General features: G+C 48.1%; 1 protein-coding gene across 1 annotated transcript in view; it reads left to right on the forward strand.

The window, feature by feature from the left end:
* The window catches only part of AKAP17A (A-kinase anchoring protein 17A), a 190,460-nt gene that overhangs the window by 49,150 nt on the left and 128,572 nt on the right, over positions 1-12,738 (forward strand). The gene's annotated exons all lie outside the window — the stretch shown is intronic.

Raw genomic sequence — 12,738 nt, forward strand, 5'->3', positions numbered from 1 at the left:
CTTTTGCCTGACTCAATGATGCTCTTTTTGTTGACATTGGGGAAGAAAGTAAATTTGTTTCTGGTGTCCTATAGCTTTCAAACCAATTTCCTCATCTTGCACCATAACATGATTGAACTCTACTTGTGTCTTCATGGCACAATGATGGGAAAGTCTTAGACCTGGAAAAGGCACCTTTTTGTTTTTATTAAACAACCCACAAGGAATTGTTGATTTAATGGTGCAATCCATGTTTTATTAATAATGGGTTATTTGATATCTATCCTAATACAGGATGTTGCAGCTGTTATGTTGCATGTTACCCCGGTGATCAAATGATGACTTCCTGGCTGGGACCCAACATGTTTTTGTGTGCACTCTGTGACAAATCTGGACTATTCGTACCCACTCCCACTTGACCCTGGCCTTCAGTAAATGGACCCAAGGGTCGGGTGACCTCTGTGTAACTTTCAATGTACTTCCGATAAATAGCGAGTCCAATAAGTCTTCTTGGTTGTCGTTGAGTATTGGGGTGTTTTTAAAGTTCATTAATACTTCTATCTTTTTCGCCTGGGGACGGAGACCCTCGGGGGTGATTTTGTGCCCTACGAAGTCCACGCTGATCTTACACCACTGTGCCTTCTGAAAGGACACTTTTGCTCTGGCTTTCTGCAACTGGGTCAGAACATAGCGTATTTCAGCTGTGTTCCTCCACAGTTGAGCTCTTAATTAAGGCGCCATCTACATAGGCCAGGTTCCCCCTTTCGCCCAAATCTGGCATGGCCTTATGTAGGAAGATATTCAGTTCAATGTCTGAGTTTATGTATCCAAAGGGGGTTTGTGTCTGTGTGTTGCTGCCCCCGAAGGTAAAGGCAGTACTGTCCAATGACTGTTGGTCAAATCAATGCGGTGAACACCTTTGACCCCTGGATCTGGGCCAGTCCCTGATCTATGTAGGGAAGGGGCCATCTTGACATGTGGACCCGTTTGTTTAATGTCTGCGCAAAGTCGCCATTGGGTTTAAGTATTCCAAGTTTGTTAAAGGTACTGTTGCTTGGACGAATTATACCACGGGATTCTATGTTTTTAATAATCTCTGTGAGTGACTCCATGGACGTGAGAGGTAACCGGTATTGCTTCACAAATACTGGACACAAATACTGGAGCCATCTCAGATCCATAGGTATGGTGGTTGAATGTATCGCTTTGCGTCCACAATCGTAAGAATCCACTGCAACTATGTTCTCAAAAATCACAAAACGGCTTTTTCTGCTTTTGATCTCACAAGCTTCAGCAAGATTTTTTTTTTTCCTTTGACCATCTGCTTAAAGCCTAAAAAGACCTCAGGCTTGGCAATTTCAGCAGTATCTTCCAGTTGGGTGGAGAGATCTCTTGTTATGGTGTTGGCCTGGACCGGCGGTTCCAAGGATGGGAAGTAGTCGACTGTTGACTCTGAATACCATTGCATCCTTCTTGATGTTACAGGTCACCTATTCCACACCTTAGGGGCAGGAAGAGTACACTAAGAAATCTACCCCCCGACCCCCCTTTGCTTGGTGAAAATCTTTTCCAGAGGGGATATCGTCTTTAAAATAGTAGCAGTCATTTGGAATTGGTCCAATGATCGCATTACCTAAATCAATAGAATAATGTTGGGCATCAACTGCCTTTCCAATAAAGGTGTCTGCGCCCAAAGTGATACTTCGCGGGTTGCTGTTATCCACAAATATTTGAATGGTGTCATGTTCTAGGTCAACGAGGGGCGTCGGATGTAAATACAAAGTCTCGGGAGGATAGCTCAGGGGCAACATTGCTGGAAGCAAGACAACATGGAGCAACACAGGTTCGATCCCTGATCCACGACACCTCTGGGTATTGCGCTTTTATAAATAACCTATCATATATCAAACCTTGCTGTTGGAGATGATAATTAAGATTTATATAGGCGTCCTTGTTTTTGAGGTTCTTCCCTCACTTGGGTTTTAGGGGAATTGTAAATTGTCGAACCTGTCCTGGTATGGTAACCTCTTCACTCACTTAACTTCAACTGCATACGACAGCAGTTTAGCTGACCAAAATGCTTTCTCAGCGTTGTCAGTGCCCATGGGGTTACCCACCAGTTGGGACCAGGCCTTGTGATTAATCAGGTCCAGATTAATTGCAAATCGATTGAGAATGTCACTGCCTAAGTAAAAGGCGGAGGGGACATCTCTCACAACCCAACAATTAGGTTCTATACTTTTGTCGCCAATAGAAATGTTTAGCATGCACCTGCTAGGCAGGAGATGTTTGTAATTTGGAGTTTCCAGGCCCATTTCCCACTTATCAATTTAAATGTGTGAATGGTCTGATCTTTTGAGTTTCCTGAATAATGCTTTGCTTGTGAAGCCTCTTCTGTTATTCGTGCATACTGTGGCGAAAACAGGCTCCTCCCCCTCATTTACCTGAATGGGTAAAAACGTCTCTTTACCCTTTATCTGGATATCGGTCCAACTTTGAGCTGGTTTTTCCTCGTTTGTCGTGGAATGTGGGTTTTCTTCAGATTTTTGGTATTTCCGCCCAGTGTGGAATGCCACTTAGAACTGGGAGGGAGGTTAATTTTCAAAAATGGATAAGGGTTCCCATTACCAGTTTGTTCTCCTACAGAGAAGACCACGATGTCTGGGATTTGATTGTTCGTAAAATGAAATTCTATTTTGTCGGACCTTTGTTCAATCATGTGGCATAACTCGCATCATTTGTACTTTGTTTTAATTTGATTGGCTGGTTAGTCTGAGTCAAGAGGATCTTGTTCACGCAGTCAACCAGGGGTGATGACCTCCAAAGAGGTAATTCCCCAGTAGACCAGGTGTGCCCTCTCGTGTACTGACTATCACCGGGTGTTTCACCCTGTGTCGCCCAACTTTGATCTCAAGATCCGCAGTCCCTTTGACGGAAATATCATTCCCATCGAATTTTGGGAGTTGTCGAGGAAGAGCTTTGAGGGGGAATTTGGTGACCCAACACCTGGAATTAGTTGGTCGAAGGCCATTTTGGACAGGAGGGTGGCTTGGTATCCAGTATCCACCAGCGCTGATAATGCACACTGACCTGCAGTTAATTTTTTTAAATATTGAACTCCAACACTGTGTGGTCTTGGACAGTTTTCTGTGTCTGAGTCAGGGAATCTGAATTGTTGTTTTTTTTTTTTTTTTTTAATAAATGCACCCAGAAACAAGTGGGTTTGTGAAGTTCCCTTTTTCTCCCAATTCTTTGCTGTCCCCCTTTTCCTGGAAACAGTTACCCGGACCTGTTTGGTGGGAGGATACCTCGGTGCTTTCAGGATCATCTGAGTGATATTTTTGGGGTTTAAGAATCTGTTGCTCTGGGTCAGTCTAAATCGGGGTCTTTTGGGACCGATTTTACCTTGGGAGGGATTCCCTTCTTCCCTGAATACTCTAGGGAGTCTTCTCCTTCTAAAGGGATGATGCAGACTTCCTGTTATCTTTTGCTTTCGATTCCTCCTACTTACCCTCTGTTCCCTAGGTTCCACCTTTTTCGGGGATCGAAGATTTATGTTCAGAGGTTTCCAGGGGTTTTGTTCTGGTGGGAAAGTAATCTTCCTCTAGGGCCTTGCATCTCCCTTGCACCCAGGCCCCCTCCTCTGGAACCTGTTGGTTGTTAGAGGTTTCTTCCCGTCATTGCTCCAGGGTACCAGACCTGGATGTCGAGTTATTCTGGGCAACAGTTTCCAGTGGAGGGTTCTGCTGAGCCCTCCACGTGCAACACAAGTCTTGGGGTTAATTGTTGGATCTGTCGCTCCAGTTCAGTTGTGACATTTCTTTCTGGTCGATGGGGAGGTCTGGATTTATTTATTTATTTTTTTATATATATAGCTCCTGGGAAGGGTTGCTGTCCCTCCTCCCAGAGTAGCTTGGGTATTGGGAGTTTCCTTGATAACCTTCCATTCTAGGTCTCCCTTCTCCCTGATTGGGAATCCTATTGTCCTGAAAGCGGGAAGAGTGAAGATTGCTCTGGAAATTGGGGTTAGAAAGGTATCTGGGAAAGAAACTTAGGTTGGATGGTGGAGTATTTCTTTCCTCCTGAGGGAAGTTCTGAGAGTGTTTTTGAAGGACGTTTCGTAGGGCAATACTTGACCGATTGGGCCCCTTTTCCCCCCCTCCACCCCTTTTGCTGGGGAGTCCATACGTACCCCTGGATGGGTCTGCTACTCTTGTATCTTGGACTTATATAGGCGGCAGGGTCAGAGGGAGCGTTGGTATGATACCCTGCCTGGCTACCACCTGATGGGGTTGGATCTGAGGGTCTCCTCTGACTCTCATTCTGCTTGTTGGTGTTAGTGGGGGGGAGGGGTGTTTTTAGGCCCCCCCCCCATTTCCAAGTCCAATATGGGAGAATGTTTCACCTCTGCTACCTTTGCAGCGGCTGGTGTGTTTGATGGTTTGGGTTTTTAGGGTTGTTTTTGTTTTCAGAGAGCTTTTGGACCTCATAAATCCAGGTGGCCTGTTCGATCACCCAATCCAGGGCCCTACGCTCATGGAAATCCCTTACTACTTGGGTCATAATGTATTTTGGGAGCGCATGGAAGTATGTGTTAATAAACCCCTGGCTATTAGTGTTCACCCGCCTAGAGGTCTGTACAAATGCTCGATTCAGCTCTTGCACAAACTCTCTAGGCGCTTGGTCTTCCCACACTGCAGGTTGTAGGCCGCCTTGCGGTCCTCCAGAGGGTTCTTGTGAATGGAGAAGTGTTTCAAGATGGCCTCCTTATTGGTGGACCATTTTTGATTATCTTGGTCTTCCAGCCCTGCAAAGAAGCTGGAGTATTCAGGGGAAAATGTCCATTTGACAAATTCCATGGAGTTTCTATCATTCATAATACCAAATAAAGTCCTCATTTGGTCATAAAGCTCTAGATGCTCCCATACTGAATATTTGGTGTTTTTACGGTATTGAGTCGTAAAGCTCTTTAATGGCCTGAATTGGGTTTTTCACAAGACCTCTTCTGTTTGGCAGACAACTTTTCTGCTGCACCCGAGTCCACTCCCCCTCTGACACAGAGATGCTGCTATTGGTGGTCCACTCCCTGTCCTCTCAGGATTATTTCCCCTTGTGCCCCCCTTTTCGTACTGGGAAGATCTCATCCTCCTCATCCCTCCTTCCGGGTATGGTGGGGTATTCACCCCCACTTCCCTGAATGTGTGGAGGTCTTGAAGATGCTCTTTTGAGGTCTAGGCTCTGGTTCTTCTGTGTCTGCAAAGCAGACCAGGTGGTCCCTTTTTAACTTCATTTTCTGCCAGTCCAACTCCCTGATCTTCTCATCATAGGAGCCCTCCTGGTCAGAAGTACATGCCAGGGTATTTTTAAATTCCCACAGCACACTGGTCCGCCCACCTTCCCTTCTACTGGGTAGAGATGAATATTCATCAATATCTGATGAGGACTGGCCTTCTGGCTCAGTTCGACGAGGCCTGGTTGAGTCCAGCTGCCTCCTGTTTCCCTGTTCTCGAAAACTGGCAGGTATGAAGTCCCCTGCACCCTGTACATATGAGGTGGTGAGTTGGTTTGAGGTCCCTGGTAGTGAGGTCATCACTGTGTTATCCGGGGATGCTTTTCCATACCCTGATGCTTTGGGGCGCCTCAAACCCTGTTTGTATTTGGCTATTTCATTTTCCAATCTTTCACTTATTATTCTCAGTCCCTATCTCTTGGTGATATAAAGAGGCCTGAATTTTCAACTCCAACACCACTGCTTGTGTGGCTTCCAGTATTTTATTTTGTGCCATTATTCAGTCTCTGGGTCACTTGTTCTCCTCACAATAGGACCCCGCTTTCCTTCTGTTAGGCTTGTATTGTCTGGGCATATTTGGACCGCTTCTTTTTCAGGAGACTTATCTCCTCCCCTTGTGCAATTTTGGACTATGTTGACTGCTCTGTCAACCTCTGCTTGCCTCACATGTTCCAATTTTTCATTTTCTAGCCTCATGTCAGTCAGTTCCTGAGAACATTACTCACTTTTCTCCACGTCCGTCCTTAACTGACGCACTTCCAGAAACTGGGCACTATTCTCTTGATACAATTTATTTCCTTCCCTCAACTGCTCTCTGCTGTGTGTGTGTTCAGATCTTGGTGCATCTGATCGAATTCACCCAGATAATTAACATCCCTAATGACTAGCTGGCTGTAAACAGCATTCAGTTGTTTAATCTGTGCTTGAAATGCGAAAATGTCCTCTAAGCAGGCTCTATTGTGAACAACCTGCTCATTTTATTTGTGTTGACCTGCGCTCAGGTTTTGAACACGTTCTTGATATTCCCCTTGCAGTGCAGAATATTGAGCCTCTTGCTCTGCATTCGCTTGCTGTTGTTGCTAACTCATCTTTTAGCTGCTGAATCATACGGTCTAATTTGGACTCTGTTGCGCTTTTTCTTCTAATTGTTCCAACTTTCCCTGGGCTTGATTCAAAAGCTCAGACTGGTTTTGCACAGAGGCTACACTTTCCTGGTATCTTTCTTCCATGATCACCATATGGAAGTACATGCATGCTGTGAGCTGAGCCATTTTAATTTACTCATTGCTGGTTTATGTCATGTAAAAGTTGGTTAGGGCCTGATGTTACAGCCCATTATCCTGCCACATATCAACATTCTAGCTTGCCACATTTCATGTTCTTATTCTACCCATTCACTTTTAATAAACAATTTGGATAAGAGATATTTCCTGGCCATATTGATTTCTATGGTACTCATCCTGAAATGTGTTCTGCACCTAATCTACTCTCTATGCATGGGCAACAATCTCAACCCTGTTCTTGCTTAGTTTCCATTCACAATTTCCAATCAATACTATTTTTTCAATACACCGCCCTGGAACCCAGGGTACCTGTGATAATGGCACCTTCACAATGCAACACAACGTTCTATCCACTGCAATGCAATTACACCCAAATGAATAGTCTGCTGCCACTGCACTGTCACAAGTAAAGACTCTATACCAATCCCCGCCCCCCCTCCCACCCCCAGGCTTTGTCAGTTAATTAGGAAGTCACACTCGACTCTGTTCCCCCCCCCCCCCCCAAGCAAGTTGGCGCACAGTAGAGCGCTATTTCTTTCAGGTCCGCTTTGGTAAGGCCTCCAACCCGTCTCGCTCCCAACCCCAACAAATACCCTGTGTCACCAATGGATTAGGAATATCAGGCTGGTGTAGAGTAAGAATATTTGTGATGCTTGTTAATCTGCTTAGAATCACATGCTGTGCATATGGTCCGACATCCAGTGATAACCGCAGAGTATTGCATCTTGTCTTTCGGGGGACCGAAAGGGGACGTCGGCATAGGCGTGTCTGAACACTATCCCTATCGTGACGTGTGTAGTACCCAAAATCCCTCACGCGCCGAGGTCCGTCAGATAGTTTTTTTCCGCCCAGATAACTGGTCGCCCTATAGCGGAGCTCTTCATGTTTATCTTACCGAATTGTCTGTTTATTCCCCGTTAAGTCACTTCGCCCATCAAGAACATCTTCGACGAAGACTACGGGGGAATCGTCTACGGCTGTGGGTTCCGTGCCTAAAATCCGGCGTTCACACTTCCACGTGGTCGGGCCTTCTGGCCGGCCTACACAGTAGGGAGAGTGGGTTCGGGGTTTGCCATAGTGTTATTATGTCTTTCCTCTTTTCCACTGCTTTCCTTTTTGGTCTGGTCACCCTTCCCTTCTGCTATGGAAAGGACTCCATTTAGATTCTGCCCTGTGTGTAGGGTCAGATATCTGTGGAAAGACGAGCACACGTCCTGTAACGCTTGTCTCCCCCCTAGAGCACGGCAAAAAGCGGTGTTCGGCGTATAAACTCCTTAAACCTAAAACCCTTAAGGAGTGCCGGTTGAAGCGGTGGGCAGCGTACGGTATGTCACGCGTAGAGCCTCCCTCCCCTGCCGCGACATCAGCCGAAAGTGAAGGGGGTACATTGGATGACCAAACGTCCAACGCGGACGTTATAGACCTTGAGGCGGACTATTCTAGGGCCGCCACGCCCGTCCCTGTCCCTTCCAGGCTCGACTCCGGTCTTGCTACAGGGACCACACCCGGCGACATGGGCGTACAATCGCACCGCACAAAGCACACAACCCAAGCGCCCTCCTTGATGACTTCGAAGAAGGCGAAAGCGCCAATGGGTCCGCTGGAAACTTCGGCGGCGCCCACGGATCAGTCTGATCCGAAGCCTTCCCCGCAGCAGCACATGACGACTGGGCATAACGAACATAACAAGGGCGCTACTCCCGAAACTACACGCGCCGGAGTTTCGGTTCAAGAAACTTCGACGGTTTCCAAGGCCCGTACAGGCCCGAAAACTACGAGTAGGCCTCTACCCGAGAAGCCATCCGCTGGCCCTTCTGGAGCCGCGGAAGACCTTTTCACTGCCGACACATCATCGGAGGCGTTGTGTCCCGAAGATTTGGTGACTCTCCGTAAGAGCATTAATAGGATTGCGACGGCAGTGGGCCTGGTACCGGTTCCGCCCACAGTTATGGGCCAATCTGCCAAAAGGTTTTCCACAGATTGGGAAGACGATCCCGTAGACTCTTACGAAGAAAGCCAGGTACCCCTCTCAAGCACCCTGAGAAGATCCCTTCAACGCCCTATGACGGAGAACACGGTTCCTACTCAGTTAGGTCCATTTGGGTCATCCAAGTGGACCACGGAGCAATTCGAGGGGTGTATGGATCGGCTGGAGCAGTTTTTCAGGGCTTCTGATCAACCTCTGCCGAAAAAAGCTCGGGTAGACCCTAACCCTCAAACACAACACCTAGATGTCCAACACCAAGTTGACTATCAAGATGATGTCCAGATGGACACGTATAGAGACATCTATACAGAAGAAGAGGAGTCTTCTTTTCTGGACAACTATGGGGAAGATCAAGGAACAACGGACAATTGGGAGGACACCCAGCAGGACGATCACAACTCTGATACCGTTTGCCTCGACTCTTCCCCCATCCACCCCGATTCGTCAAGCTTCCCCGGTGGATGATCAAATGGCTTTCAACACCATGTTGAAAAAAGCAGCAGAATTCTTTAAAATTGCCACGCTTGAAGCCTTGCCCGAGCAGGATTTTTGCGGAGGACATTATTACTGAAAAGCCTCCGGCAAGCCAGTCTATCCCTCTCGAGCTTGGTAAAGAGACGGCTGGCCCCTTCCTTACTCCAACCCGCTCAGACTAGGGCTGTGAACCCAAGGGTCGAAAAACCTTTCCGACCCTCCCCCACAGACCCGCTTTATATCAAAGGACACGCAATCCCAGACTCGCTGGTGGTGACCAACACTCGCAAGAGAGCGGGGGTTCCCCTTGCCACTGGAGAGTCACCCCCGGACAAGGAGTCCAAAAGGTTGTATGCCTTAGGTAAACGGGTTGCGGCGGCCTATACCGTCCGGATTGCCAATAACACGACGTTACTAGCAAGCTACATCGACGCGCAATGGAACCTACTCCAGGAAGGCCTTCAAGAGGTTCCGGAACCATCCAGAGCCAAGCTTCTCGCCTTTGTCTCGGAGGGCAAACTTGCCAATCAGAATGTGGTAAAGAATACCCTGGACACCGCAGAGACAGCAGGCAGGTCTCTCGCACAGGGTACTCTCCTAAAGAGGCACGCGTGGCTGCGCACATCGGGCTTCAGGCCTGAGACCCATGCATCCATTATCAACAAACCCATCGAAGAGGCCAACTTCTTCGGGAAAGCGGTAGACGATGCGTTGGAGACAGCCAAGAAGGAGCACGAGACTATTCAAGTCGCTGCACCAAATTTCCCAGAAACCCCCTTCACAGAGGGGCAGTAATTCTCGGTGGTCCTTTCGAGGACAAGCCCGCGCCGCTCAAAACAATTTCGGCACGGGCAACTTAACACAAGTCAACCGGCTGCAAGCCCCACTTACTACCCCCAGAGGGGGTCAGAAGTGCGGAAAGAATAGAGTCAGAGGCTCCAATTCCAGTGGAGCGTCAACTTCGGGTCAGAAATGACCACCAAGTCCAGGTCCCCTCCCATGTCTCCCCGGTCGGGGGGTGATTAACATCTTTCCTCAAGGCATGGGAGGGGATAACTTCAGACCAGTGAGTCTTAAAGTCTTATAGACCTCCACAGTTCAGACTGCCGAAACATCCACGCCTTACACCGGAACATCTGCAGATCCTGATCCAAGAGGTGGAAGCGCTGCTGGGAAAGGACGCCATAGAAGCCATCCCGATTCTTCCGGTAAACGAGGGTATCTATTCAGTGTACTTCCTTGTACCCAAAAAGGATCTCGCCATGCGTCTTGTTCTAGAACTGCGCCCAGCGAACAAGTTCATAAAGCCCCAGAAGTTTCGCAAGGGAACACTGCAAGAGGTGATCCCATTGCTAAAACAGGGGGACTTCATGACAACATTGGATATGAAAGATGCATACTTTCATATTTCAATGCTGCCAGCGCACAGAAAATTCCTAAGGTTCGTGATTCAGGACAAACACTACCAGTTCAAGGTACTTCCCCTTTGGCATGACCTCGGCGCCAAGGGTGTTTACCAAGGTCCTGGCAGTGGCAGCGGCACACCTGCGCAGACTCAGTTCCAGTTTACCTTTACCTCGACGATTGGCTCATCAGGGGGGACTCGTTCGACGTTTGTTTTTCAAACACCCAAAAAACAGTGGACCTACTGTTCAGCCTGGGATTTTCCATCAACGAAAAGAAATCCAGCTTAGTCCCCAGCCAAGTAAAACAATTCCTGGGGGCTCTAATTCGTACAGAAGACGGTCTAGTCTTCCCTTCCAGCGAGAGGGTTCAGAACATGCTCTCTCAGGTTCCTCAGTATGTAGCCAGTCGAGAGGTGACGGTACGCAAAGCTATGCGTTTGCTAGGAATGATGGCGTCATGCATATACTTGGTTCCCCACGCGCGGCTGCGCATGCGTCCCATGCAAGAGTGGCTCAACAGCCAGTGGTGTCAGGCCAGCGGACAATGGGAAGATCTGTTAGTTGTCTCGCCAGCCCTCGTTCTCTCTCTGCAGTGGTGGTCGAGGGAGAACCTCTTGAAGGGGAAAACCTTCACCACCCCTGCAGTGGAAGCCACACTCACGACAGACGCATCTCTCACGGGGTGGGGGGGCTCACCTGCTTCAGCAGACAGCGCACAGAGTGTGGTCCCCTCAGGTAGTGTCCAACCATATAAACCTACTGGAGCTACTAGCAGTCTTCAAAGCGTTGAAAGCCTTTCAGGAGCAACTGCAAGGGAAGACAGTGCTGGTCCTTACCGACAGCACAACAGCAATGTATTACCTGAACAAACAGGGGGCACTCACTCTCCAGGGCTATCCAAGCTGTCCCTAAACATCTGGATATGGGCTCTCAAACACAAGATGATCCTGATATCCCAACATGTTCCAGAGAAACTCAATCTTCTGGCAGACGTACTCAGCAGAGATTTTCCTCTGCCAGAAGAGTACGAATGGCGACTGCATTGTATCCAACGTCTTCGCAGAATGGGGGTTTCCAGAGATCGACCTGTTCGCTACTCAGGAGTACGCCCAATGCCAAGATTACGCCTACAGGTACCCCCACCCAGAACCGGATAACTTGGTCGGGGAAATTTGTCTACGCTTACCACGCCCCCCACCCCCGACTCCCCTTCTGAACAAGATAGTACACAAGATGCACCAGGAACCAGTCACCATGATTCTGGTGGCTCCCATGTGGGCCCGCCTACCTTGGTTCGCGCACCTGATGGAAATGTCCCTCTCCCCACCAGTCAAGCTGCCTTGCCCGTACAACATGTTGTCTCAGGACAGGGGGGAGACTCTGTACCCATGCCCACAAACTCTGAAGTTAGGAGCCTGGCTCCTGAGGTCATAGAGTTTGGACATCTGCAACTCCCTCAGAGATGCATGGACATACTGAGGGAGGCAAGAAAGCCTAACACACGTTATTGCTATGCCAGCAAATGGAAACGTTTTGTCATCTGGTGCATTTCCAAAGGCGTCAATCCCACCGATTGCCTTCACACATTGTGTTATATCTAAACCGTCTATTAGATTCTGGGTTAGTCTTCAATTCCTTAAAGGTTCACCTAGCGGCATTGTCAGCCTACACCACGTCACAGAAGGTGTCGTGGTGGAAAATACCTGTGATTAAAGCCTTTATGGAAGGGGTTAAAAGAATGCATCCCCCTATCACTCACCCAGCCCCTGGGTGGGATCTAAATGTGGTTTTAACTAGGCTCATGGGACCCCCTTTTGAGCCTATGCATAAAGCTAGTCTGAAAGACCTGACTTACAAGACAGCCTTTCTAGTAGCTATAACTTCTATCAGAAGAGTTGGCGAACTACAGGCCCTCTCGGTTTTGGACCCTTTTGTTACAGTCCACAAAGATAAAGTAGTTCTGCGCACACATCCCAGATTTGCGCCGAAATTCATTTCGAAGTTCCATGTGAACCAGTCAATCGAACTACCCAGGTTCTTCCAGAGACCTACTAACATGGCCGAAAGAAGCCTTCACACACTGGATATGCGAAGGGCAGTCATGTTCTACATGGATAGAACTAAACCACTAAGGAAAACTAAACAAATATTTGTTTCAGTGCCAGCTGGTAGAGAAGGGGGACCCTGTCTCTAAATCGGCAATATCAAGGTGGATTGTCAAATGCATCACACTCTTGCAAAGAGAGAACTGCCCTTCAAGCCTAGAGCACATTCTACTCGAGGCACTGGGGCATCCATAGCATTCATTGCAAATGTTCC

Source organism: Ambystoma mexicanum, chromosome 7p (assembly GCF_040938575.1).
Source record: "Ambystoma mexicanum isolate Mex_15411 chromosome 7p, UKY_AmexF1_1, whole genome shotgun sequence".
Taxonomy (NCBI): Eukaryota; Metazoa; Chordata; class Amphibia; order Caudata; family Ambystomatidae; genus Ambystoma; species Ambystoma mexicanum.